The following is a 24109-nucleotide window of genomic DNA, read 5'->3' on the forward strand; positions in this document are numbered from 1 at the left end:
ATGCACGGCGCGCTGTGCGATTGCCAAACCTTATCCCGAGAGTTTCAACTGATCATGAACTTAAGAATGAGCATCTTTGAATTGTGGGCTACAAGATACAGGAGTGCATCCTTATCTTCTCAAGGGAGCACTCCTGTTCAGGGTTCCAGACAGCTGCTCTACCCAAGCAGGGAGGGAAAGCAATTCATTTATGAACTATACACTCATTCTCTCACACATGCATGCATTTAAAGCACATGCACCCCCCCAAATAATCCTGGGAACTGTAGTTTGCCCACCAGAGCTACAGTTCCCAGCACCCTTTACAAGCTAGAGTTCCTAGAGGGTCCAGTGATCTGACTCAGGATAAGGCAGCTTCTTATTAGGAAAAGGACCAAAGTTCAGAGGAAGGTCACATTCCCAAAGCCCCTGGTTTAGTCCCCAGTTGACGCAGTAGAAGACAGCTTCCTGTGTTCCTATATGTGTGTGTTTTTGTCTGAAGATACATACCTCCTCTTCACATGTTGCGGTGTTTGTCATAAATGCTGAAACACCTCTTTTCTGCATCACATGAAGTCATAGCTGTCAACTTACAGATTTGAAAATAAGGGGACAGCAGCCTCGAAAATAAGGGACCAGCAGCCAAAATAAGGGATCAACAATTACTTTGATAAAATACATATTTTGTTGCGTGCAAATGGCTTTAGATAAGGTCCATATTAGGTCCATAAATTACCATATAGCATATATTCAACACAAAAAAACAGCAACAATTTGTTGTTGACAAAGGACAGCTGGACATAGAAAGGGCCCCATTACCTTCAGTAGCTTATTTAAGGAACATCATCAATAAGGGACAGCAGTGGGACATGGCGCTGGGATAAGGGACTGTCCCACCAAATAAGGGACGCTTGACAGCTATGCATGAAGTGCACATTAAAATCACCAATGAGACTGCAGAGCTTGAAAGAATTCAAAAGACAGGAATTCGAAATTCCTTTTGCTTGGGCAGCTTATGACTCCTCCCTCTCACCTGCATCTTTGCATGCTGATTGGGCTTGGTGATTTTATGCCTCGTAAGAATATTTGTTGTCATGTTGATTGATGCCCCCGGAGCCCAATGACACACCGCCTTATCTTCTATCCATTTTATGCTTCTCCACGCCTGCTCCTCGGAGGAGAGGAGGAATGCAGTCCAATGGATTTGTGCATTAGCAGCAGGCCAAGAATAACTCCTGCTTCTAACTAACACGGTAATTTCCAAGATGCTGATGTATCCAAAAGAAGTCAATGGAGCTTCACCGCTCGGCAACAGGTTGCCATTTCCTGAGCTGCGGCTTGGCTCCTTTTCTCTGATCTATTTCCCCGAAACCACGGAAAGCAAAGGAATCCCGAGTTTCAGTCCTGCAACCTGGAGAGCCAGAGGTGAAACCATTATTTTTCTGTATTTTAATTATCTTTTAATTATGGCCCGTGTCATTAGTTCGGCGAGAGCCGCTGGCTGTGTTATTATTTCATCGTCAGGGGCAAAGTCAAAGAAAAGCTGTTTCCTTGCAAATCCCTCGTCCGTAGTCTTGTTGTGAACCCGGGAAGCATCTTTTAATCAATTGATTTGTGCATGAGAGGACAGGAGAGATTGTCCTTCCCTCAAGGGGCCCTTTCAGCCGAGCACAAGAGCTGGAGGCCTTGGAAAGAGATGGTAATTCAAAGCAAGCCCGACCCCCAAGTCTCAGCAGCCCTCTAGGCTTCCATGTATTTTTTAAAACAGCTGCCGCTCCCTTGATTTCTCCCCACCTCTCGCCCTTCAATGCTCTTGCAGCCAGAGCTGTAAAGGCAGCCTGGACATTTCAAGCTGGGAAAATATTTTCAGCACAATCTGCTCTCAGAATATGAGCAATCTGCACAGAAGCTCCATGGAGTACTTGTTTTGCCCTATGCAGGCAGGCATCAGATTTGTTTCTAGATGTAAGAAAATCAGGTAATGGATCATGGTGATATGAATAGAGTATGTACATGATACAGTGAGAGCTAATGCCAGCAGAATTTTCCACCTGAGAGAGGCACTGGGGTTATTATTATTATTTTTTTTGCACTCCCAGGTGCTATTCAGGAGCCTGCCTTTTCTGAGAACAAAATAGCATACGAACTGGGAGTCCCCAAAACTCAGTGGCTTTCTAATTCTATGATTCCCAGACCACTAAGTTGAAAGCAGGTAGGTGTGGCCAGGTACAGAGCAGGCCAGTGCAAGACATTTTGCTGTCTGAGGCACAAAACAAGATGGTGCCCTTCTAAGAAAGAAGACAGAAGGAATGGCAGTTGAGTCTCTGTGGCAGCACTTTTTCCTTGACATTTAAGGGAAGTAGGCAAGCTTAGAGGGTACACCACAGGTCATGCCACATGCACACTCTATCCTCCGGTAGCTTGCCACCACTCTATCCACCAGCTTCTGCCATCTGAGGCAGCTGCCTCACTCTGCCTAATAGGAGGGAGACAGAGAATCATCATAGATGGCTTGAGAATAGCGCCATAAGCTATATGCATTTTAAAAGCCCGTCCCCCCAATAATTTTCCCTGAGTTCCTGGGGAAGAGGAATTGAATGTTAAACCACAGGCACCTCCTCACTTGTGCATGTTCAGCACACGCATGGCTGCTGACATGCATGCCATTTTTGGCGCCGAAAGGGGCAGGGGCAGGACAGAGTGGGGCAAGGCAGAGTGGAGCGGAACTGACTTGCACATATAAGCAGGGATTCCCTTGCAGTGGCCTAGCATGGGTTGCCAGTGCCCAGGGCTGCAGGGAGGGAAATTGAGGGAGTGTGCATGCGCATTTGACTACCTAATGGTGTCCATGTCACAGGTGCAGAGATAAGACATTGATAAGAAAGAAGAGCTGTTCTGTTGTCAGGAGAGGTCACTTCTTGGTTCGCATGGAGAAGTCATTTTCAATGGAGCCCAGTGATGTAAGTGCACAGTTATATTGAGGCAGCGCCAGGTGTTGAAATTCTGTGCCCTCTAACAATTTTGCACCGGGGCAACTGCCTCTGTGCCCCCACACTGTTCCCTCGTACTCTCTGAATTGTAGCTTGGTAGGGTTCTCCTAAGAACTCTCGGTACCTTTTACAAACTACAACTCCCAGGATTCATAGCGGGGAGCCATGACAGTTAAAGTAGGTTCAACAGTGCCTTACAGGTATGGTGGCCTAAAAGGTCCATTTAGACCTGCATCATGTTTCCCACAGAAGCCAGTCACATGCCTTTCTCTCTTTCCCCCTGTCTCTCTCTTTCTCCTATATTGTCTGGCTTCATAAACTATTCATTTCCAACCTTCTTTCTTTTAGAACCATTGCTCCCTCACAGAAAGTGCACGGGTTATGAATAAAATAAATCAGCTAAGTCTTGCTCACACTGGAGTGACACCCCCCGCTGTCCCCCTCCCCTCGGGCACTTCAAATGTAAAACAGAGCAATCCGATTCTGTTAGCAGACTTGAATGGAGCTCTTGCCCTGTAAGCGAGCTTGGCTAAAAGTCCAATTTGTTCATTTGTCTAAATGTACTCAACCTCTCACTCCTGCTCAGAGCTGAGAGGATGCAGTCCGATCATAGCAACATGCGAGAAACAAAGAAAGATGGCCAACGTCGGGGAAGTTGTGGAGCGAGCCTGCATGGCTGCGTATTTTTTGATTTTCGTGTCTCTGGTAACCCACTGCTGTAGTACTTAAACCACCACCCCAAAGCAGGTGGAAGTTTGAGGACCATTGAGCTCTACAAATTCTCCCAATGCATCACAATTACCCAAACACCTGTGCTAAATAACTTTGCACTGAGCTCCTGTGAAAATTCACAGAGCACTCAATAGCCCTTGAAATTTCTCATTTTCAACTTCTGGCAGAACAGCTGAGTGCTCCCACATATATGGCGCCATGGACGAAGCATGTAAGGAAATTGGTTTGACCCCTGCACCCCTTTTCATTGTCCCGAAGCTGGGCAGACCCTCAGAAAACCCATTTCTTTCTTTTGTTCTCTAATTGTGAGCAATTCGGCCTGTGGCTGGGTCTGAAACTGAACACACCATACTTATTCGGATAGATTGTGACATTTATTTGAAATCTCTTCAGCTCTGCCTGTGCTTTCAAAATTACTGGGGCTGTGATAGTTTACTGGGCCCTGGAGTTATGGTGGAGAATGTTTTGTATCTCTGAAGGGCCACATTCCTTGGGGGACGGTCTGCCGTGGTCTGCGTGCTGTGGCAGTGGACATGGGGGATTTTCGAAGACCTGGGTTCAAATCCCCACACAGCCATGAAGCTAAGTGGGTGACCTTGGGCTACACACTCCCTAAGCTTAATCTACCCCGCAGGGTTGTTGGCATCGAATCATCGAATTGTAGAGTTGGAACTGTAGAGTTGGTGTTGGAGGAGACTCTTGAGAGACCCATGGACTGCAAGAAGATCAAACCTATCTATTCTGAAGGAAATCAGCCCTGAGTGCTCACTGGAAGGACAGATCCTGAAGCTGAGGCTCCAATACTTTGGCCACCTCATGAGAAGAGAAGACTCCCTGGAAAAGAGCCTGATGTTGGGAAAGATGGAGGGCACAAGGAGAAGGGGACGAGATGGTTGGATAGTGTTCTTGAAGCTACCAGAATGAGTTTGACCAAACAGCGGAAGGCAGTGGAAGACAGGAGTGCCTGGCATGCTCTGGTGCATGGGGTCACGAAGAGTCGGACACGACTAAACGACTAAACAACAACAAGAATTGGAAGGGACCCCTGTTTCTTTAATGCTTAAAAAGCTGGGTCAGCATGAGTCAGCAGCCTGCACCGGGTTGTATATGTAGAGTGAGAAATGTTAGTTTGGTGTTGGGTTGGTTAGTGAAAGCTGGTAGTGTTGATGTGTGTACAGTTGGTCAGTCGTGTTTGCAGAAAGACTTTTAAGAATAAAAGCAGAAAGTACTCTGCAAGGATACTCTTTGTGGACTCTTTTATGCCGACAAGGGTCTGAGGACCAGGCTGAGGCAACAATGGGAGGTCAGAACGTTGTTGTTGTTTTTTACAAACACTGACAGGGTCATCTGGTCCAATCCCCTGCAATAGGGGAATCTCAACTAAAGCATCCATGGCAGATGGCCATCCAACCTCTGCTTAAAAAACCCCAATGAAATAAGGAAGAAATAATGGTGGCAGGAGGGGAGTCAGGTATGCCATCACCATGAGCTCCCTGAAGGACAGGTAGGATAGAAATGCAGTAATAAAAATAGAAATAATAGAAATAAATTACTGCCTGAGGATGCTTGGGCAGGATGGCATTCACCCTATATGCTTCGTTTTATTTATGATGAAATATTTATATGCCACCTTTCTCAGTGCATCTCATCCAAGGCAGCTCGCATTATAACAATTCAATACAGTATTGATAATACAGTATCTAAAAGGTCAGGCCTGCGGTTTGGGGTGCTGCTAAATCCATATACTGCTCTTTCATTCCTGGTTCCTCCAATATTAAAGAGTGACCAGATGACAGGAGGCCAGAAGAGGACTGGGATCCTGCGGCTTTTAATAGCTAAAGAGGGAGTCTCACCAGGTGTCGTTTACACGATGAGTTGAAATTCCCTTTTCTGCTCTGCTATTCAAAGTGCAGGAGCCTTTGCCTTGTTTTGCATCTGGCTGTCCTGATTCTCTGCAACTGCAGAATTCCTTATACAACCCAGTTGTCTCAAACAACAATTCCCATCATTTCTGATCAACGGCCATTCTGGCTGGGGCTGATGGAAGATGTAATCCAAACATCTGAGTAGCCATATTAGGGAAGGTTGGAGTAAATAGATGGATGGGCTTTGGAAAAGTGACAGCTTCCCATAAGCCATGGAAGGGTAAAGAATTATTCATACTCGAGTAGCAAGCACAGAAGACAGAGAGCCAGAGTGGTGTAGTGGTTAAGAGCAGTGGACTCGTAATCTGGGGAACTGGGTTCGATTCCCTGCTCCTCCACATGCAGCTGCTGGGTGACCTTGGGCTAGTCACACTTCTCTGAAGTCTCTCAGCCCCACTCACCTCACAGAGTGTTTGTTGTGGGGGAGGAAGAGAAAGGAGAATGTTAGCTGCTTTGAGACTCCTTCTGGTAGTGATAAAGCGGGATATCAAATCCAAACTCTTCTTCTTCTTCTATCGAGAGATGCTTGCCACCTTTGTGACCTGTTTGTAAGCTTACCTGTCTGTCTTTGGCCAGATTCACACCAAACATTTAAAGCACCGTGATATCATTTTAAACAGTTGTGGCTTCTCCCACATATTTCTAGGAAGTGTAGTTGGTTTAGGGCAGTGGTGGCCAAACTTGGCCCTCCAGCTGTTTTGGAACTACAATTCCCATCATCGCTGACCACTGGTCCTGTTAGCTAGGGATGATGGGAGTTGTGGTCCGAAAACAGCTGGAGGACCAAGTTTGGCCACCACTGGTTTAGGGCATTCAGAGACCCCTAGTCCCCTCACAGAGTGGTTTAACAATCACTCACTCATCGCAGGGAACTGGAAATTGCAGTTCTATGAGGGGAACAGGGATCTCCAAACAACGCCCAACAATCTTAACAAACTGCAGCTCCAATAATCCTACGGAGGAAGAGGTACCAAATTGCTTTATTTGCAGAGTGTGGATGTGGCTTTTCTTTGTTGGAAATGAAGTGGTTACAGTTTTCCTCTTTCTCAGCTATGCCCAAACCATCCTTAAAATTTCTTCTCAGCCCTTCTCTTCCCTCCTGGTTATGCTCATTCACTTTTCCCCATTTCCCCACAAAGGGAAAGGTTTTTCCCTCTCTAGCAAACCGGGGGTGGGAGTGGGGGTGGGCAGGTCCTGATGAAAATAGAGGAAAGGGTCTCATTGCAAGCCAGAACATTAGGTCGATAATTAGGTTGTTAAAGGATTTCCAGAGTAACTGGGACATCTGATTGAGAAATATTAAAAGATCAGTGCCCAGTCTTCTTCTTTTCGGTGAGTGAATGGAGCCAGTGTATGTAAGTGCTGTACCAAAGAATAGCCACTGGAATGCAAGGGCCTGAATTTTGCGATCAGGTCACCTGTATTTATCTGACCAAGTTGGGGAGCTTAAATGTCCACCTCTTTCTTTAGCTGTGCCAACGTTTTGCTTCCAGAACCTTTATAATTCCCACAGAGAAGCAGCATTTCTCTGAATGGCCTTGTCAAACGATAAAAATTGTGACCAGCAGTTAGCAGCGGGGGAGGGCGCTATTAATTTGAGGAGCCGCTGTGTAAACCTTTTAAAAGTGATGAAAAAATAGCCTCTCGCGCGCGTGCTCTTTGTGATTGTGATGCTATTGATCACCAGTGGTTGAGAAAATGGTGTGAGAACCTGTTATAATGATGCATGGGGAACAATCAATATCGTAATAGACTGTTTGTTGGTTTTACTTCATTCACTTCACCAAAGAAAGGAGAAAGGAAGGAAAGAAACGAGGGCCCTCCAGTCTTTCATGGTGTGTTTGTTTGTTTGGCTTCATACAAATGTGGGTCCATTTATTCATAGCTTCATAAGTGGGCTTGCCTGGTTGCAGCTTCTCCAGAGGCATGCAGAGGTTTAAATTCTCCAAAACTGTGGGAAAAAATCCAGCTGCGGCTTCTCCTACTTCTTTGTTCTCTGGACTCAGCTGCCCCCTCCTCCTCTGCCAATCTGTGGTTCAGACACACCCAGCTCAGGATGAGGGTGAAATTCAATTGAGTTCATAGTTAAAAGGCAAACCCACCTAATTTACACTTTCTGAAACAATACAAGAACTGCAGCAGCAAAAAAAAAGCTAATGCTATTCTAGGCTACATCAACTATTACTGCACTGATCAAGGGAAGTAATAGTCCCACTCTATTCTGCCTTGTTCAGACCCCACCTGGAGTACTGTGTCCAGTTATGGGTGGCACAATTTAAGAAGGATGTTGACAAGCTGGAACATTTGCAGAGGTGGGTGACCAATATGATCAAGTGTTTGGAAACCAACCCTTATGAGGAACGGTTGAAGAAGCTGGGTATGTTGGGAAAGTGTCAATGGTAAGGCTTAGGGTAGGCGGATGAACCTAACAAGCCTATGAAAAATGCCTGCCAGTTGCCAAACTAATTGCATCTTCTCTACTTCTGGATGATACATATCACAAAAATTAATTTGTTGCAAAAGATGATTTGACGAGAGCAGTGGTGGGCAACTTGACGTTCTCCAGATGTTCTGGAATACAACAAACATCGACCCAAGCCAGCTTGGCCAGCCTTCAGGGATGATGGATGTCATAATCCAATGACATCTTTGGGCATAGAGTGAGACTGTGCTTGGATATACCTGTGGCAGGGGATGCACACAAGCACATGAAATTTCCATGTAGAAAAGCAATCTCACTTGAAATGGCCTTAACTAGCATCCACCAGTGTGGACTTCGTATGATAAAGCAAAGATGCACAATCTGCGTTGACAGTTTACTTGACGCTAACTTGCATTGAAAATTATCCTGGAAATAAATCACTGCTTTTAATTTTTCCCTTCCCCTCCACAATTTAAGCGAAATAAGGGGTGAAGCAGGTGACCCGCATTTAGTTTCTAACTGCAACCACAGCTTGCAAGGTTTTGTTCATTAATTCAGCAAAGGAACATTTCCAATGTATTTTAAATGGTTTTTCCTCCTTACTAGCTGCCTGCAGTGCCTTCCAGTTCCTGATCTGACGAGTGATCCATAAACAAGTGCCTAATGTCTGTGGGGGCTTTCAGCTGTTCAATTAGAAATGGGAAATTCAACGTGCTTTTTTATTGTATAATGACAGCAGTCAACTTTGGCTTGGCGCTTGGTCTCAAATGCCGATTCCACCTCCACCCCCAGATGCTTGCAGGCTTCAAAACAATGCAGTGAGGGCCTGGGAAAGGCATCAGGATTGCTCTGGCACAAGGCTTCCTGCAGATTATCTCCCAGGGCGCTGGAGTTCCTATTTCACGAGGCTGCAGTAGCCAAATGGTGACAAGGCAGAGGTCGCGCCTGCATCATTATCACTCCCATCACCATAAAGGGCAGCAAGCAGTCTTGTCAAAACATTTGTAAATTGAGAGAAGTTATTAACCTCTCCGGGGGCTTGTTGCTGAACTGCTCGCAAACAACAGCTGAATGCGGCACACCTGGTGCAGAAGCATCATTAGGCCAGGATCCACAACAGAAGAAGCCGCTTAGCATGGGGGATGGAGGGGGAGACAGAGACATGGAGAAGATTTGCTTGGTGGGTGATATGTCAGAGGCCTGATTGGTAGCGTCAGTTTATATCACCACTTCCCTAATAACTGCATCTTTCCCCTCAGCCAACGTGTCCTTTGGTCACATCACAGGAGGTCCATAGACAACGGGAACAGCTGGGAAGGCAGCCTGGAGTTTGGGGGGGCACCTCAGCAGGGGTTTGTTTTATTTTTAAAAGGCCCATGTCTACTGAAGCCAGGAAGGGAGCACACCCCAAAACCTAGCTCTTCAGTCTCCTGAGGGGAAAAAGATAGAACAGATACTTCTTTAAATGTTACTTTTAAAGTATATTTTAATTAACATTTTTAAGAGTATTAACAGATCCCATTCTTGACAATAACAATCCCCTTTATGCTAAATAATAATTATATGATGGGGGAGGGATTTGAGCCTCTGATAATTGCTGATACCAGATAGGGAAGGCTGTGTAGAGTTACAAAACCAATAAATTAATGAATATCAGACTCTAGCTAATATTTGGGATACTAAAGGGGGAAATGCAGGCTTCAGTAGTTCTCCTGAACTGTTCCAAAAGAAATTCCTGTGTTTAGCCTAGGCAGAGTAGCCTAGGTATCTACACATCAATGGCCAGGTATCTACACATCAAAGGAGGTACTCAGGTCTCTGCAAAACACAGGCTGCCAAGGTGATGGAGAGGTGTGTCAGGTGACAGGGGAGGAAAGTGTTTTGCAGGAGACTTGGGTTTGGGGCAAAAGGTGTGTTGGGAAGGAGAAGGAGAATAATGCCAAAACTCCATGACTGACTGCTGTTTTGGACCCAAGCTCGCAGAAGCTATGGGAGGGGCAATGAGAGACACTCTTGGAGTATAATATTCTGCACCCCCTCCATTGCAGACTTCCAGATGTATATATGGGTTGGTTGGTTGGTTGGTTGGTTGAATGAATGAATGAATGAATGAATGAATCTTTATTGCTAAAAGCTATAAGCTGTCACAATTGGTCACAATGCGTAGGATACAAATAACTGATTTAAAACTCAACAACAACGACAACAAAGCAAAGCAAACATACAAAAATGCAGAAGTCACTCTTGCATAAGTTAAGCACTCCACGTCTCACTCTCCCCTTTATGATACTAGTCTTGGTGCCTAGCTCTCAACTTACTTGCACCAAGGCAAATTTTGCAACCTGTGTAGTAGTAAATACATTATTGCCAGCCAGCAAAATTTGAGATTTACTCAAGGTGAGTTCAGTTGAAAAGAGAGCAAAGGATGTAATCGAGGAATTTTTGTCTAGGCAATGTATATAAAAGGCATCGTAACAAATAAGTGTTGAATGTCCTCTACGTCTCCCAACTTACAGATGCAGAGTCTTTGGTGCACGGGGGTGTTATTGAATCTTCCCATTGGATATGTGGAGGGCATACACTGAGAACGCAAAGCTGTAAATGCTTTTCTAAGTGGTGTATATATGGGTTAATAAACCATATTTCTTAAAGACACTCGCCTCCACTGTGCCTCAATCTTTCCAGTGGAAACAAAACCCCTCCGTAAGTGCCTGGAACCCCTGGAATCTCATTCAGAGATTGGGGTGGCATGTAAGATACTTTCTCATAGTCAGACCTTTCCCCTTCTTTACTGTTCCAGCCTTCCTTAAACCTCCAGTCTTGTTCAAATTTGTCTCTCTTCTTTTTCCTATTTTTAGACCAGTTTATTTATAAATATGCATCTTAGCTGGATGATGTCAAGCGATGGAACTCAGCAGAAAGTGGAAGATTGTTGCAGGATGTGTGTGTTCCTATTTGGGAAGCAGCAAAACGGCAAAGGTGTGCATCCTTGAGATATCCACCGGCATCCCACTGCCAGATAATCACCACCACAATGTCCTCAGGCCTCACAATTGTGGGGGCACCTCATCAATTATTTGTTTGCTTGTTTAGTATTAAAAATAATAAACCGTCGCCTGTACGGAGACCATGGAGGTTGTTTTATTAGACAGGGCTGGTGCTTGTTGCCATAACCATAAGGGGATCCCAAAAACTTTACAATATTTCTGTGCCATTTTTCCGGAGGGCATCGCAACAGTGTACATGAAAATACTGAAGCAACAGAGATGGATTAACCCTATATAATAAAGCAGCCAAGACAAACTGCAAGGAGTGAAACACGAACTCTCCTCCCCTCAGGGCAAGATGGTCCACAGGGAGAGGGAGGCCACCACAGCACATTTGTCACATTCAAGGCCAACCTGGTCCTGTTGCCACACCACTTGCGAACTTGAACTACTTGCAGCCACATACTTAAATTCAGACCACACCTTCAGAGAGATTGAATACTGAAGGTAATGGGGCCCTTTATATAGCAGGCGGGGCCCATTACTTACATCATAGGAGCCTACACAACACAAAACACTGTTGCTGTATGTCGGTTTTATTTGTTTTTTATCTTACATTTTGGAAATGTACATCCAGGGTTTTTTTCCCTTTAAATTGGGGGGGGGGCAAGAGAGGAGGCTTGTTTAGCTTATACATACAGTGGTACCTCGCAAGACGAATGCCTCGCAAAACGAAAAACGCGCAAGACGAAAGAGTTTTCCATTTTTTGAGTCGTTCCGCAAGACGAATTTCCCTATGGGCTTGCTTCGCAAGACGAAACGTCTTGCAAGTTCTTGCGAGTTTGTTTCCTTTTTCTTAAAGCCGCTAAGCCGTTAATAGCCGCTAAGACGCTAAGCCGCTAAGCCGTTAATAGCCGCTAAGCCGCTAATAGCCGTGCTTTGCAAGACGAAAAAACCGCAAGACGAAGAGACTTGCGGAACGGATTAATTTCGTCTTGCGAGGCACCACTGTAAATCTGGCACTGATAACATTAGTCGACATTAGCACAGACTGTTTCTCAGGTACACAAGGAAGACCAGCCATTGCCCATTCCAGCTTTTCAGATAAAAAGTGACATACTGAACCTTTCTGTTGCTAGTGTCCCCAATATGCTAAATGTCCTTTATTTGAGGAAATTGATCTGTGTGTGGTGGCGGTGGGGAGGGAGGGAGCTTTGTGCCAAGGTCCTGGGTGATGATGTCCCTGTGAACCGTCTGGGAAAGTGCAGTTCATTAGAGGCCTTGCTTGTCCTGAGCTGACCTGCCCAGCTCTTGCAGAAGGTCGGCTGGCCTGCTGTTATCCAGTGGTCCAGCATTGTCTCCAGGGACTCATTAGCCTGAGCAGATGCACTTTGGGTCATTGTGTCTGGTGAGGTAGAAAAACAAAGATGCACTGTTTCAAACTCCCTGAAAACACAAGGTCTCCGTGGCCACAGAAACATACCCCTGCCATATTATTTAGGCTGTGCTGTGCACCAAACTTCCTATCTAAATCCACCTTGTAAGCAGGTGCCAGAAAATTAACTAGATCTGGAAAAAGATAAGATCAGAGAACTGCATCTCAGACTCCAACCAAGCTAGAACTTTAAAGCCTCTTCATTTTTCTACCTCAAGTGCGGAGGAACAAACCCAGTGGAACTGGTCACATGTCACAGTTAACAGTCCTAATTGATCCTAAGAGACCTTTTTGCTCCTTCCTGCTCGCATTGAGTGGAAACAAACCACAATCCCTGAGCTCTCATTATGTCCAAACCAGGGGTGATAGTCTGTTTTGCTCCAACACACCGTGATCAGTAAGCCAAGAACAGCTCCAGCCGCGAATCATGTATTGTTAGATCTGAAACAAGCCATGATCTCTGACTGTGTTGTAACACAAAGCCTGGAGTCATGGCTTGTTTCACCCCAGCCAAGGCTGCCATCTTGAATATTTGGGGGTGACCAGGTAAGCTCCATCTCTCATTATCCATCACATGATATGGCACACATGCACCATTTGAATGGCAATGCCCATCAACTGGGGGTGGTGGAGCGGCCCCCTCAAATATTTTATTGGGGAGGCCAAAGGAACCTCAGCCTCTAAGTGTTGGCTCCTATGATCCCAGCATAAGTAGGGAGGTGTGGAAGAGTGCCCATAGACACAATCATATTAACCATAGATTACCAGGATGTGCAAACTGGGATGGTGTATATGTATTGTTGCATGACACCGCAATCTACAAGCGGTGTGAGGTGAGGTTCCAGGGGTTCCAGGCGCTTATTCAGGGTTTGGTTTCATTGGAATGAGGGACAGCAGAGACTGTATATACACATATATACAAACTGAGCCTATGATGGAGGAGCTTACAGCATCAACACCCCAGAAAACCTTCCTTCTCTCATAGCCACAGCCTTGGCATCAGGAAGAAATCAAGCATGGCTCTCACTCTCTGCTTTCTGCCTGCTTCTAGCCCAGCTCTCACACACTGGCTTTTGTCCTTCTCACTACCAGGTAAGGCAGGAGCCCCCACCCATTTGCCCTCTAGCACAGAGCACCATGATCACTGCAGATGGTGACAGCAGCCACGAAATTAAAAGACGCCTGCTTCTTGGGAGAAAAGCAATGACACACCTAGACAGCATCTTAAAAAGTAGAGACATCACCTTGCCAAAAAAGGTCCGTATAGTAAAAGCTATGGTTTTCCCAGTAGTGATGTATGGAAGTGAAAGCTGGACCATAAAGAAGGCTGATGCTTTTGAATTATGGTGCTGGAGGAGACTCTTGAGAGTCCCATGGACTGCAATAAGATCAAACCTCTCCATTCTGAAGGAAATCAGCCCTGAGTGCTCACTGGAAGGACAGATCCTGAAGCTGAGGCTCCAATACTTTGGCCGCCTCATGAGAAGAGAAGACTCCCTGGAAAAGACCCTGATGTTGGGAAAGATGGAGGGCACAAGGAGAAGGGGACGACAGAGGACGAGATGGTTGGACAGTGTTCTCGAAGCTACCAGCATGAGTTTGACCAAACTGCGGGAGGCAGTGGAAGACAGGAGTGCCTGGCGTGCTCTGGTCCATGGGGTCACGAAGAGTCGGACACGACTAAACAACTAAACAACAATAACAAGCATACTTAGGTGGTAATTATGGTAGGGTTGCCATATTTCAAAAGTTGTTGAGCTTCTGAAGTTTTCCAGTCAACATTTTCCACATGGGGTGCCGTACGCCCGGCTTTTGCTTGGCTAACTCAACAATGGAATTCTCCATTAGATTTTAACCCTTGCTAGACCCCCAGAATTATAAGGAACTCAGGCATCATAGAATTGTAGAGTTGGAAGGGACCACAAGGGCCATCTCATTCAACCCCCTGCAATGCAGGAATCTTTTGCCCCACATCATGCAAGCTACCCGCCCCTCGCCGCTCAATGTAATATATTATTTGATACATCTTATGGCTGCACATTCATTGTGCCCAGTGAGTTACTTGCCAGTCAACAAACTGATCGATCCTAAGCTGTAGTCACGTCCTCGCACGTAGTCACAAGAAAGGAAAATAATTCTCTTCACAATTTCAGGTCCTAAACTGGTTTGAATGTCAAGTAAGATCAGGAGAAGTACATTGAGTGATACAGAAGGAGGCTGAACTATTAAGGTAAGCACTGACTGATAAAAATTCCTTACTGGTGAGGATTTCATGAGGAAATCTGCCACTTTATTGACATAGCTCAGGTGTGAGGAACCTTTGGTCTTCTAGATATTGCCCAACAGCAAGGCCCACAAGCATCAGAAAGCCTAGCCAATGGCCAGGAATGACAGGAGTTGTTCAGCAACACCTGGAAGGCCAAACGTTCCCCACACCTGATGTATCTCAACATGATACCTCAGATTGTTAGGAGGGCGGGATCCACACCTTGATTTGCATCTAGACATGCCAACTATTTGTTGGCACAAATGGGGGCAGGGGCAGGAATTGTTTCTGTGGCTACAGTTTGCATTCTCTGAAGTAGACCCACTTCGTTTTCAATGTGGCGTTTTTGGAATTAGGCTGAGCTAAACGCAGCCTCTTCTTGTTCAGATGATCCACGAGAAGTGCTCAAGCTGACAATTTCATTTAAATTCCCAGTCTTCCGGCCAGCTAGTAATTGCATCTTGGAGAAAGATCAACTCCGCTAGGACGCTTGCTCTGATGGTCTGATTTCCCTTCATTAAAATGTATGCTCACTTTCCTCCTCAGTGGACTTCCTCCAATAATTAAATTTCCTTGCTTATTGTGTGCATGTTTACTGTCAAGAGTAGCTGGGTTTTCATTCTTAGGTACTCTGTTTTGGTTGCAACTTTTCTGCCATGGTCAGTATTCTGATCTGTTTTGGAAGGGATGTCTACTTTGGAGCAATTGCAAATCCCCCCCTCTAGGGTTGTACAACAGCCAGGATGGCAGATGTAGCCAAGATAACAAGCCCAAAAAGTTGAGCAGTGGCAGATGGGCACAGAGGATGTAATTAAGGTAAGGAACGTACCACCCCGGATAAGATACCGGAGAATTTAGCACATAAGAAAGAGAAGAAGTCTGTGTCGACCTGCGAACAGGTTGGGAGGTGGAGATTTGGTGTATGCAAAAGAAGACAGCGCATATCTTAATAAGCAAAAGCAAAGCAAAAAAACCAACCACACAGCAATTTTTCCAAGAGTAAAAAATCTTAGTCAAACTGGGGCTTCAAGTTATAGACCTTGCAGTGTGTTTTCATTTTCAAAATCTTTGCACTGAAGTTCATATAGTTTCATGAATATATTGCACGAAATAGTATAATTCATTTATTTTAAAATACCCAGATAAAATCAGCAGATGTTAAGAACAAGAATGTGTGAAAAAACTTCATTTCTGGATAGGCTCGTCCGAACAAGTACCGTATTTTTCGCTCTATAACACGCACCCGACCATAACACGCACGTAGTTTTTAGAGGAGGAAAATCCGTAGGCATGCCACCCGTAGGCATTCCCTCCATAACACGCACAGACATTTCCCCTTACTTTCTAGGAGGAAAAAAGTGAGTGTTATGGTGCAAAAAATACGGTAAGTTTTTATTAGATGTCGAAAACAGTGTGGCAAAGGTGCCTCCCTGATGTTACTGGGAAGGAAATTCAAGAGCATGGGGGCCGTTGTGCCAAAAGAGAAATCCTTCGCAGATGCAGAAGGAACATTATATGGCACTTGTAAAAGTGCAAGTTCCAGAGATCAAAGCCATCAAGTGGGTATGGACGAGTTAAAAGCATCGCTCAAATAAAACTGGTCCCAAGCTGTTTAGTTTTATATTGACTAAAAGCTACACCATGACCTTCGGCTACGGTCTTAGGCGGCAAAGGCTGAGTGCTGTTTTGAATTCGGATTAGCCTGGAAATAAGTCCAGTCATTTCCTAATTATAATTATTATTACATTGGTTAATGGCTCAGCTTATTTCCAGGCTAATCCAAGGTAAGCCATGGAGGGATTTGAAGCTATGTGAATAGCTATAGTTTCCCGAAGTTGTGAATAATCAGAGGCTGGAATTTGAATAATGTGGATTGGGCAGGAGGACAGACAATAGCAGGAGTGGTGGAACCCAATCGCTACTAGTGATGGGTGACTCTGCCAATTCTGGTTTCTCTCAGTTTCTCAATTTCCCAGTCTTCAGTTCAGCTCTCCACATTTCTGCATCAGGCTTTTCTTCTTCTTCTTTTATGTTCTCATGAAAAATCATCAGCATTTTAGTGGTGATTGTTCCTAATTTTCACATTTTTAAAATGTAACTTTGCCATGTGTACACATTGCTGCAAAGCAATGTTCTGCTATATCAGGCATATTTTCACCCATCTATGCATTGCCTTGCACACTTTAACCTTGCATATACATTTTTCTTCACATTGCTTGGCAGGACAAGTGCATTGCAAAATTCAGGGAAGGGTGGATTTAAAGAATGGCTAGGTTTTGGTTTGCATGTGGCTGTTGTTGTTGTTGTTTAGTCGTGTCTGACTCTTTGTGACTCCATGGACAAGAGCCCGCCAAGCACTCCTGTCTTCCACTGCCTCCCACAGTTTGGTCAAACTCATGTTCGTAGCTTCGAGAACACTGTCCAACCATCTCATCCTCTTCTGTCATTCCCTTCTCCTTGTGCCCTCAATATTTCCCAACATCAGAGTCTTTTCCATGAGGTGGCCAAAGTATTGGAGCCTCAGCTTCAGGATCTGTCCTTCCAGTGAGCACTCGGGGCTGATTTCCTTCAGAATGGATAGGTTTGATCTTCTTGTAGTCCATGGGACTCTCAAGAGTCTCCTCCAGCACCATAATTCAAAAGCATCAATTCTTCGGCGATCAGCCTTCTTGATGGTCCAGCTCTCACTTCCATACATCACTACTGGGAAAACCATAGCTTTAACTATATGGACCTTTGTCGGCAAGGTGATGTCTCTGCTTTTTAAGATGCTGTCTAGGTTTGTCATTGCTTTTATCCCAAGAAGCAGGCGTCTTTTAATTTTGTGACTGCTGTCACCATCTGCAGTGATCATGGAGCCCAAGAAAGTAAAATCTCTCACTGCCTCCATTTCTTCCCCTTCTATTTGCCAGGAGGTGATGGGACCAGTGTGCAAATGAGGTGAGCTTTCTTTTAAATGCAAACTTGGTCAGTTTTCTCTCTCCGTCCCTAACGGTTGCTGCCATTTGGTAACCCCTGACACGCCACCAAATGGAAGGATCCAAATGTTCACCGTAAATCAAGTTTTCAAAAAGCAATCCTTATGAAAGCCCATCAACATTTCGGTGTAAATGCCTCCTAATATGCATTGCGATGGCTCATCTGGCAGTGTATTTGGACTGCAAAATGGATATTATTTATGCAATTTGCACTAACAGCAGCTGGATTGGGTAGCAATTATATCCAGGCTCTCTTATTTCCTACAAATGTAATTCTCAGTCCTGGTTGCTCCCATGCTTTCGGAAACCTTAAATGCTAGGCTCTGAACAAGCAAAAGTGGTAGCCAAATACATGGAAATGCTACCACCCAGCCATCCATCCTCATCCATGCTCTCCAAGGTATAATCATGCCATGGTTTTAACTCAGTCCTAAGTGTTTACATCTCCCCATGGTGCAGAATCAGTTCCTCTGCCACAAAGCATGAAAACAATTGGTTTAGACCCAGAGGCATTTGGACTGTGAATTGTGGCAATTGCGGATTTTTGCCTCAAGTTTATTTTGAGTCTTTTCCAGAAAACTGGAAGGCTGAGTGTTTGTGGTTCTACCTCGGGACCCATTATGAACTAGGCAGCTTTATTATACAAGTGTGTCATTTCCGAAAGCCAGGATTGCTTTCTGGCTCCTGTCCTCGTGATCACAGGTGCTTGAATATTACTATTCCTCACTGTTCGCAGCTGCGATCCCCTCAGCGAAACGACTGGGCTGCCACCCTCAGGCCCCATGTCTGTGCTGCACCATTATACTGTCAGGTCCATTTCCCATCTCAGCTCTCTGCATTTCCTTGAACAAAACACGATCTCTCAGTTCCTTGTAGGGTTTCATCATTGCACGTTGTAATAACCTCCCTAGCCATTGATGGGCAACGAATCTCTTATGTAACTTCTTCCTCTCCACCATTGGACATTATAGGAGAAAGGTTTATTAGCCAGGATAGCTAAAGACAGGCATAGGCAAACTCTGCCCTCCAGATGTTTTGGGACTACAACTCCCATCATCCCCAGCTAACAGGACCAGTGGTAAGGGATGATGGGAATTGTAGTCCCAAAATATCTGGAGGGCCAAGTTTGCCTATGCCTGGCTAAAGAGAAACTCCATTCATGGAAACAATGCTATTCTGAGTGACAAGCACTGGAAACAAATATGGCTGTTTCCTTCAACCCAGAGGTGTCATCTCACCAGGAATGGAATTCAGGTGGAGGGTGGGCCAGCCCATCTAGAATTTTTTATCTTGGGGTCTCCACATTATTAGAAAATGTGAGTTTTCTAAATTTTTTAATAATATTTTGGGTTTTCTAAATTTTTTAACAATCTTTTTCTTAGACAGAAATAGCACGCCCACCATGACTGATTGGTTGGTAACCTCACGGTTGGAGTCATGTAATGTGCTCTATGCGAGGCTTGCCTTGAGACTGGTCTGGAAGCTGCAGCTGTTTTTACAGGCCTCCATGGGAGACGTTTTCACTTGGCGCATCTCTCTGGGGAGAGCATTCCACAAAGGAGGAGCTATTAGAGAGAAGGCCTGTTCTCGTGTTGCCACCCTCAGGTGGAGGAGGCACACGAAGAAGGGCCTCAAGCGAGGGCCACAGACGATTCAAAATTTCGTTGATAGAGGAAGGCCTTCAGTAGGTGCTGAAAAGACAACTGAGGTGCCACTGGGTGCCACGACACTAGAGGCCCGATTCCTATATTGTGCAGAATGGACCTCCTGACAAGACAGGTCTCCTCAGGAGGCTCCCCGAGCAGCTTCAGCAACAGGAGTTCGCCCTGGTGCCACGGACCTGTTTACTGCTTTTACGCAAAGTTCAGGATTCAGTTGTCAAGGCCGTTCCACAACTAACATTCTGCAGCAAAGTCTGTTCCCCCAAACAAGCAAAAGAGCCAGATGGAAACAAGTCGGGTCAAAGGGAATACGCGATGAAAAAGGGGGAGGCAAATAAGAGTTACGAAGCAAGGCTCCAAAGACGGCTTCTGCCTTCTTTTCTGCGCTACCCGAGGGAAAATAAAAGTAAAAATAAAAATAAAAATCATCACGGCAGCACATTACTGGCGTTTCATGAATGTGGGATGGGAGAAACAGAACAGCCTTCATGAAAGGGAAACTCCTTAACAAACAAGAGAAGGCTCAGAGGATGACACATCCACCTCACGCACTGCGGGGGACTCTGAGGGGAATCTGGGACGAGGAAGCTCTGCGAATGCTGAAAGGTACCCAGGTCCTCCCCGTCTGCAGCATCCAGGCAGACATATTGCATATCACAGAACAGCCTTAGGGGGGGAGCCTTTGAACAATCTGGCATGATAGAATCCTACTTGCAACAGGAGAGAAGTTGTCTTTTAACGCGTCTTCCTCTTGACGGCTCCGTGCTGGTAGCAAAGTATGTCAGGTTTGTGCTGCTTACTATGGGGGAGGGGAGGCTGCTGCGGGGGGGGGGGAGCCATCCCAGAGGGCTCCGGGATGCTCTTTCATTGCTTTTCGGAGGCTGGGGCTCAGTCTTTCCCATTTCCCAATTTTAAGCTGGAAAATCGACGGGATGCTTCTTTCTGGGAGACTCCCACGTTAATTTTATTATTACAGTGGTACCTCGGGTTAAGAACTTAATTTGTCCTGGAGGTCCATTCTTAACCTGAAACTGTTCTTAACCTGAGGTACCACTCTAGCTAATGGGACCTCCTGCTGCCGCTGGAGCACGATTTCTGTTCTCATCCTGAAGCAAAGTTCTTAACCTGAGGTAATAATTCTGGGTTCAAACCTAGACAGCATCTTAAAAAGTAGAGACATCACCTTGCCAACAAAGGTCCGTATAGTAAAAGCTATAAAAGTAGTGATGTATGGAAGTGAGAGCTGGACCATAAAGAAGGCTGATCGCCGAAGAATTGATGCTTTTGAATTATGGTGCTGGAGGAGACTCTTGAGAGTCCCATGGACTGCAAGAAGATCAAACGTATCCATTCTTAAAGAAATCAGCCCTGAGTGCTCACTGGAAGGACAGATCGTGAAGCTGAGGTTCCAATACTTTGGCCACCTCATGAGAAGAGAAGACTCCCTGGAAAAGACCCTGGTGTTGGGAAAGATGGAGGGCACAAGGAGAAGGGGACGACAGAGGATGAGATGGTTGGATGGTATTCTTGAAGCTACCAGCATGAGTTTGATCAAACTGCGGGAGGCAGTGGAGGACAGAAGTGCCTGGTGTGCTCTGGTCCATGGGGTCATGAAGAGTCGGACACAACTAAACGACTAAACAACAACAACAACAATAATTCTGGGTTACCGGATTCTGTAACCTGAAGCGTCTGTAACCCGAGGTACCACTGTAGTTAAATTTATTTACGAGGATCGCAGGCCGGTTTGCAATATAGAAACACAAAGATACATAACATAGTAACAAACAAAAACAACACCCTCACCCCAGCTTAAAAAGCCATAGATTGCTTGATTAGCCAAAGGCCTGGGAGAAGAGCACTTTCTGACCATAGGAGGGCACTTTCCGACAATAAGAAGAACTTACTGGATCAGGCCAGTGGCCCATCTTGTCCAGCATCCTTTTCTCACAATGGCCACACAGATGCCTATGGGAAACCCTCAAGAGCACATAACACCAGTCTTCAAAGACCTACATTGGCTCCAAGCACAATTCAAAGTATTGGTGCCAACCTTTAAAGCCCTAAACAGCCTCGGTCCAGTATACCTGAAGGAGCATCTCCACCCCCATCGTTCTTTCCGGACACTGAGGTCCAGCGCTGAGGGCCTTTGGCGATTCCCTCACTGCAAGAAGTGAAGTTACAGGGAACCAGGCAGAGGGCCTTCTCAGTAGTGGCACCTGCCCTGTGGAATGCCCTCCCATCAGATGTCAAAGAATAATAAGCAACTATCTGATGTTTAGAAGACATCTGAAGGCAGCCCTGTTTAGGGAAGTTTTTAATGACTGACGTTTTAATGTATTTTAAATATTTTGTTGGAAGCCGCCCAGAGTGGCTGGGGAAACCCAGCCAGATGGGCAGGGTATAAATTATACGTTGTTGTTGTTGCTGCTGCTGTTGTTGTTGCACAAGAGCACTCTGCCCTCCTGCGGTTTCCAGCAACTGGCGTTCAGAAGCATTGCAGCCTAAGACAGTGGAAGCAGAGCTTAGTCATTGTGGCTAGTAGCCCTCAGTAGCCCCTTCCTCCATGAATTTATCTAATCCTCTTTTAAATCCATCTAGTTTGGTGGCCATCGCTGCCTCTTGCGGAAACGAGTCCCATAGTTTAACTATGCACTGTGTGAAGAAGCACTTTCTTTTATCATTTCTCCCACCTTGGTGCCCAATTCAGAAGGAAGGAGGTGATGGTGCCATTAGTAAGGGGCTCTTCCTTTTGCTTCTGTGTCTCTGAAAGGGAAGAATGCAGCAATGCTAGAGAACGCCGTTTCCCTTCTTAAACCAACAGGGAATGACAAGTTCATTCCTGAAGTTCGATCCAATATCATTCTTCTGTTTTACCTTCAGCATATCTGGAACCCTCAAGAGAGAGTCACTGGAAACAAGGCAAAATCAATTGGTGACCGGCAAGATTATGATGCTAACTATGCACCAGGGATACTGCCTTCTGTCAGAGGATAAAATGTATTTATACAGATGCTCAGCTAATGGTAGCGTGTGCACTGCGAACGGGTTTGCCTTCTTCTGAATTTGCTTCTTCTTGGAAGAGACTGAGGTAGCTTTCTATTTAAAATGTTAAATGGATTTAATTTACCCTCAGATATCAGGGATACAGATTACAAAGAACTTATTTCCCCCCACCCCAGAAAATATAAATCTATATTACATTGCATTAAAATGAAATTGCTAACATCAGAAGAAGCGCAATGCCACACATACCTACTCAGAAGTAAGCTCCACTGAATTCAACGGGACTTACTACCAGGTAAGCCTGAATTGGGAGGAATGATAGCATCAGAAACATATGAGAACCATGTTTGTAAAGTGTATATTGCTTTTCTTTAAAAAAAGTGAGAGAAGATTCTTATCTCTTAAATAATATAACCCATAGCCATAGTACAATGTCTGGTTTCAGAGAATTACAGGCAGCACTGCAGTTTATATGCCTTTTATTTCTAGCTGCTTCTTTAGATAGTAGCAAATGTTGTTTTGAAAGAAAAGTTGCAAGACGGGCTTTTTACTCCTCACTGCGTATAAAGACCAAATGTATTCACTGTTCCAAAGAGAAAAGCAGAAAATAAAAGCTGGGGGAGAAGAGAGAACAGAAACACATTTATTCTTTTCAGAGTCTTAAAAAAAAGTAAACAAACTGGCAAATTGCTTTGCAAAAATGATCAAATTGTTTCCCCAGATCTGATAAAAATTTATTCCATTTCCCCATATTCTCTTGTACAATAGCTTTGTTGCAGGGGTAAAACATGCCAGGTGTTCTTTTCTTCCTTACAATATCTCTGTCACTGGAATTATTACTATTGCTCGACATACATTCCAACAATAACATGAGTGGGCACATGAAATTGTTGCTAGCATAACTTTTTTTCAGGAGACTTTCCCCCACCCCCCTCACAGTTTTGGCTCTGTTTCCTCAAAGTTCCCAACTTAACATGATGACGTTTTATGCAAGGACCTCAGAATAGTGTTGATGGCTGTCACCCCATTTGATCCTTACAATGGTCCTCTGAGATGGGTTAGTTGAAAGAGAGGCCCCACCAGCATACACTTAAAGCAGTATCATGCCCCTTTAAACAATCATGGCTTTCCTGCAAAGAATCCTGGGAACTGTGGTTTGCTAAGGATGCTGGGAGTTGTCATGAGCCCCTTGTTCCCCTCACGGAGCTACAGTCACCAAAGTGGTTTAAACAATCACGGGAACTCTGGGAACTGTAGCTCTGGAAGGGGGTTGGTAATGAAGTTATTAATGTTGTGCATATGGAAGCAATAAGAAGAATAAAAACCGACTCTTCTTGAAATAAAAATTGTCCAGTCCAAAAATATGGTTCCATTTTTTCCCCTAACAGAACTTGTTTCAAAAGAATAACGTTACATCAAAATAGTTGCGTAGAATCTTGTGCTTGCCCAAGCACAGGCAAAACATCTTAGAAATGTGAAATTGCTTCAAACAGAGCTGAAAGCAGTAGCTCTGTTTCTATCCCAGCCTCCATTACAGTCCGAGGCTGTGTTCCTCCTGAAGAGAATCATTTGCACACCTTTCTTCTACAGTACTTGAGAACAAAGGCCAACACCCACAAAATGGTGATTTGCAACTGAATACCTTTCTCATGTGATCGAAGTTAAACATGTGACAGAGCGGCAGAGATACATTAGCCGCTAATCATTAATCTGTTAGGCACCAAAGAG

The 24109-nt window shown here is 45.0% G+C and overlaps 1 long non-coding RNA gene across 1 annotated transcript; it reads left to right on the forward strand.

Annotated features, from left to right (window-relative positions):
- The first annotated feature begins 1115 nt into the window (after positions 1–1115).
- Positions 1116–11175, forward strand: LOC128409617 (uncharacterized). Its single transcript, XR_008329278.1, has 2 exons — positions 1116–1404; positions 10907–11175. It is a non-coding gene; the product is annotated as an uncharacterized LOC128409617 (long non-coding RNA).
- Positions 11176–24109: the final 12934 nt, after the last annotated feature.

The sequence above is a fragment of the Podarcis raffonei genome, chromosome 2, assembly GCF_027172205.1.
Source record: "Podarcis raffonei isolate rPodRaf1 chromosome 2, rPodRaf1.pri, whole genome shotgun sequence".
NCBI lineage: Eukaryota > Metazoa > Chordata > Lepidosauria > Squamata > Lacertidae > Podarcis > Podarcis raffonei.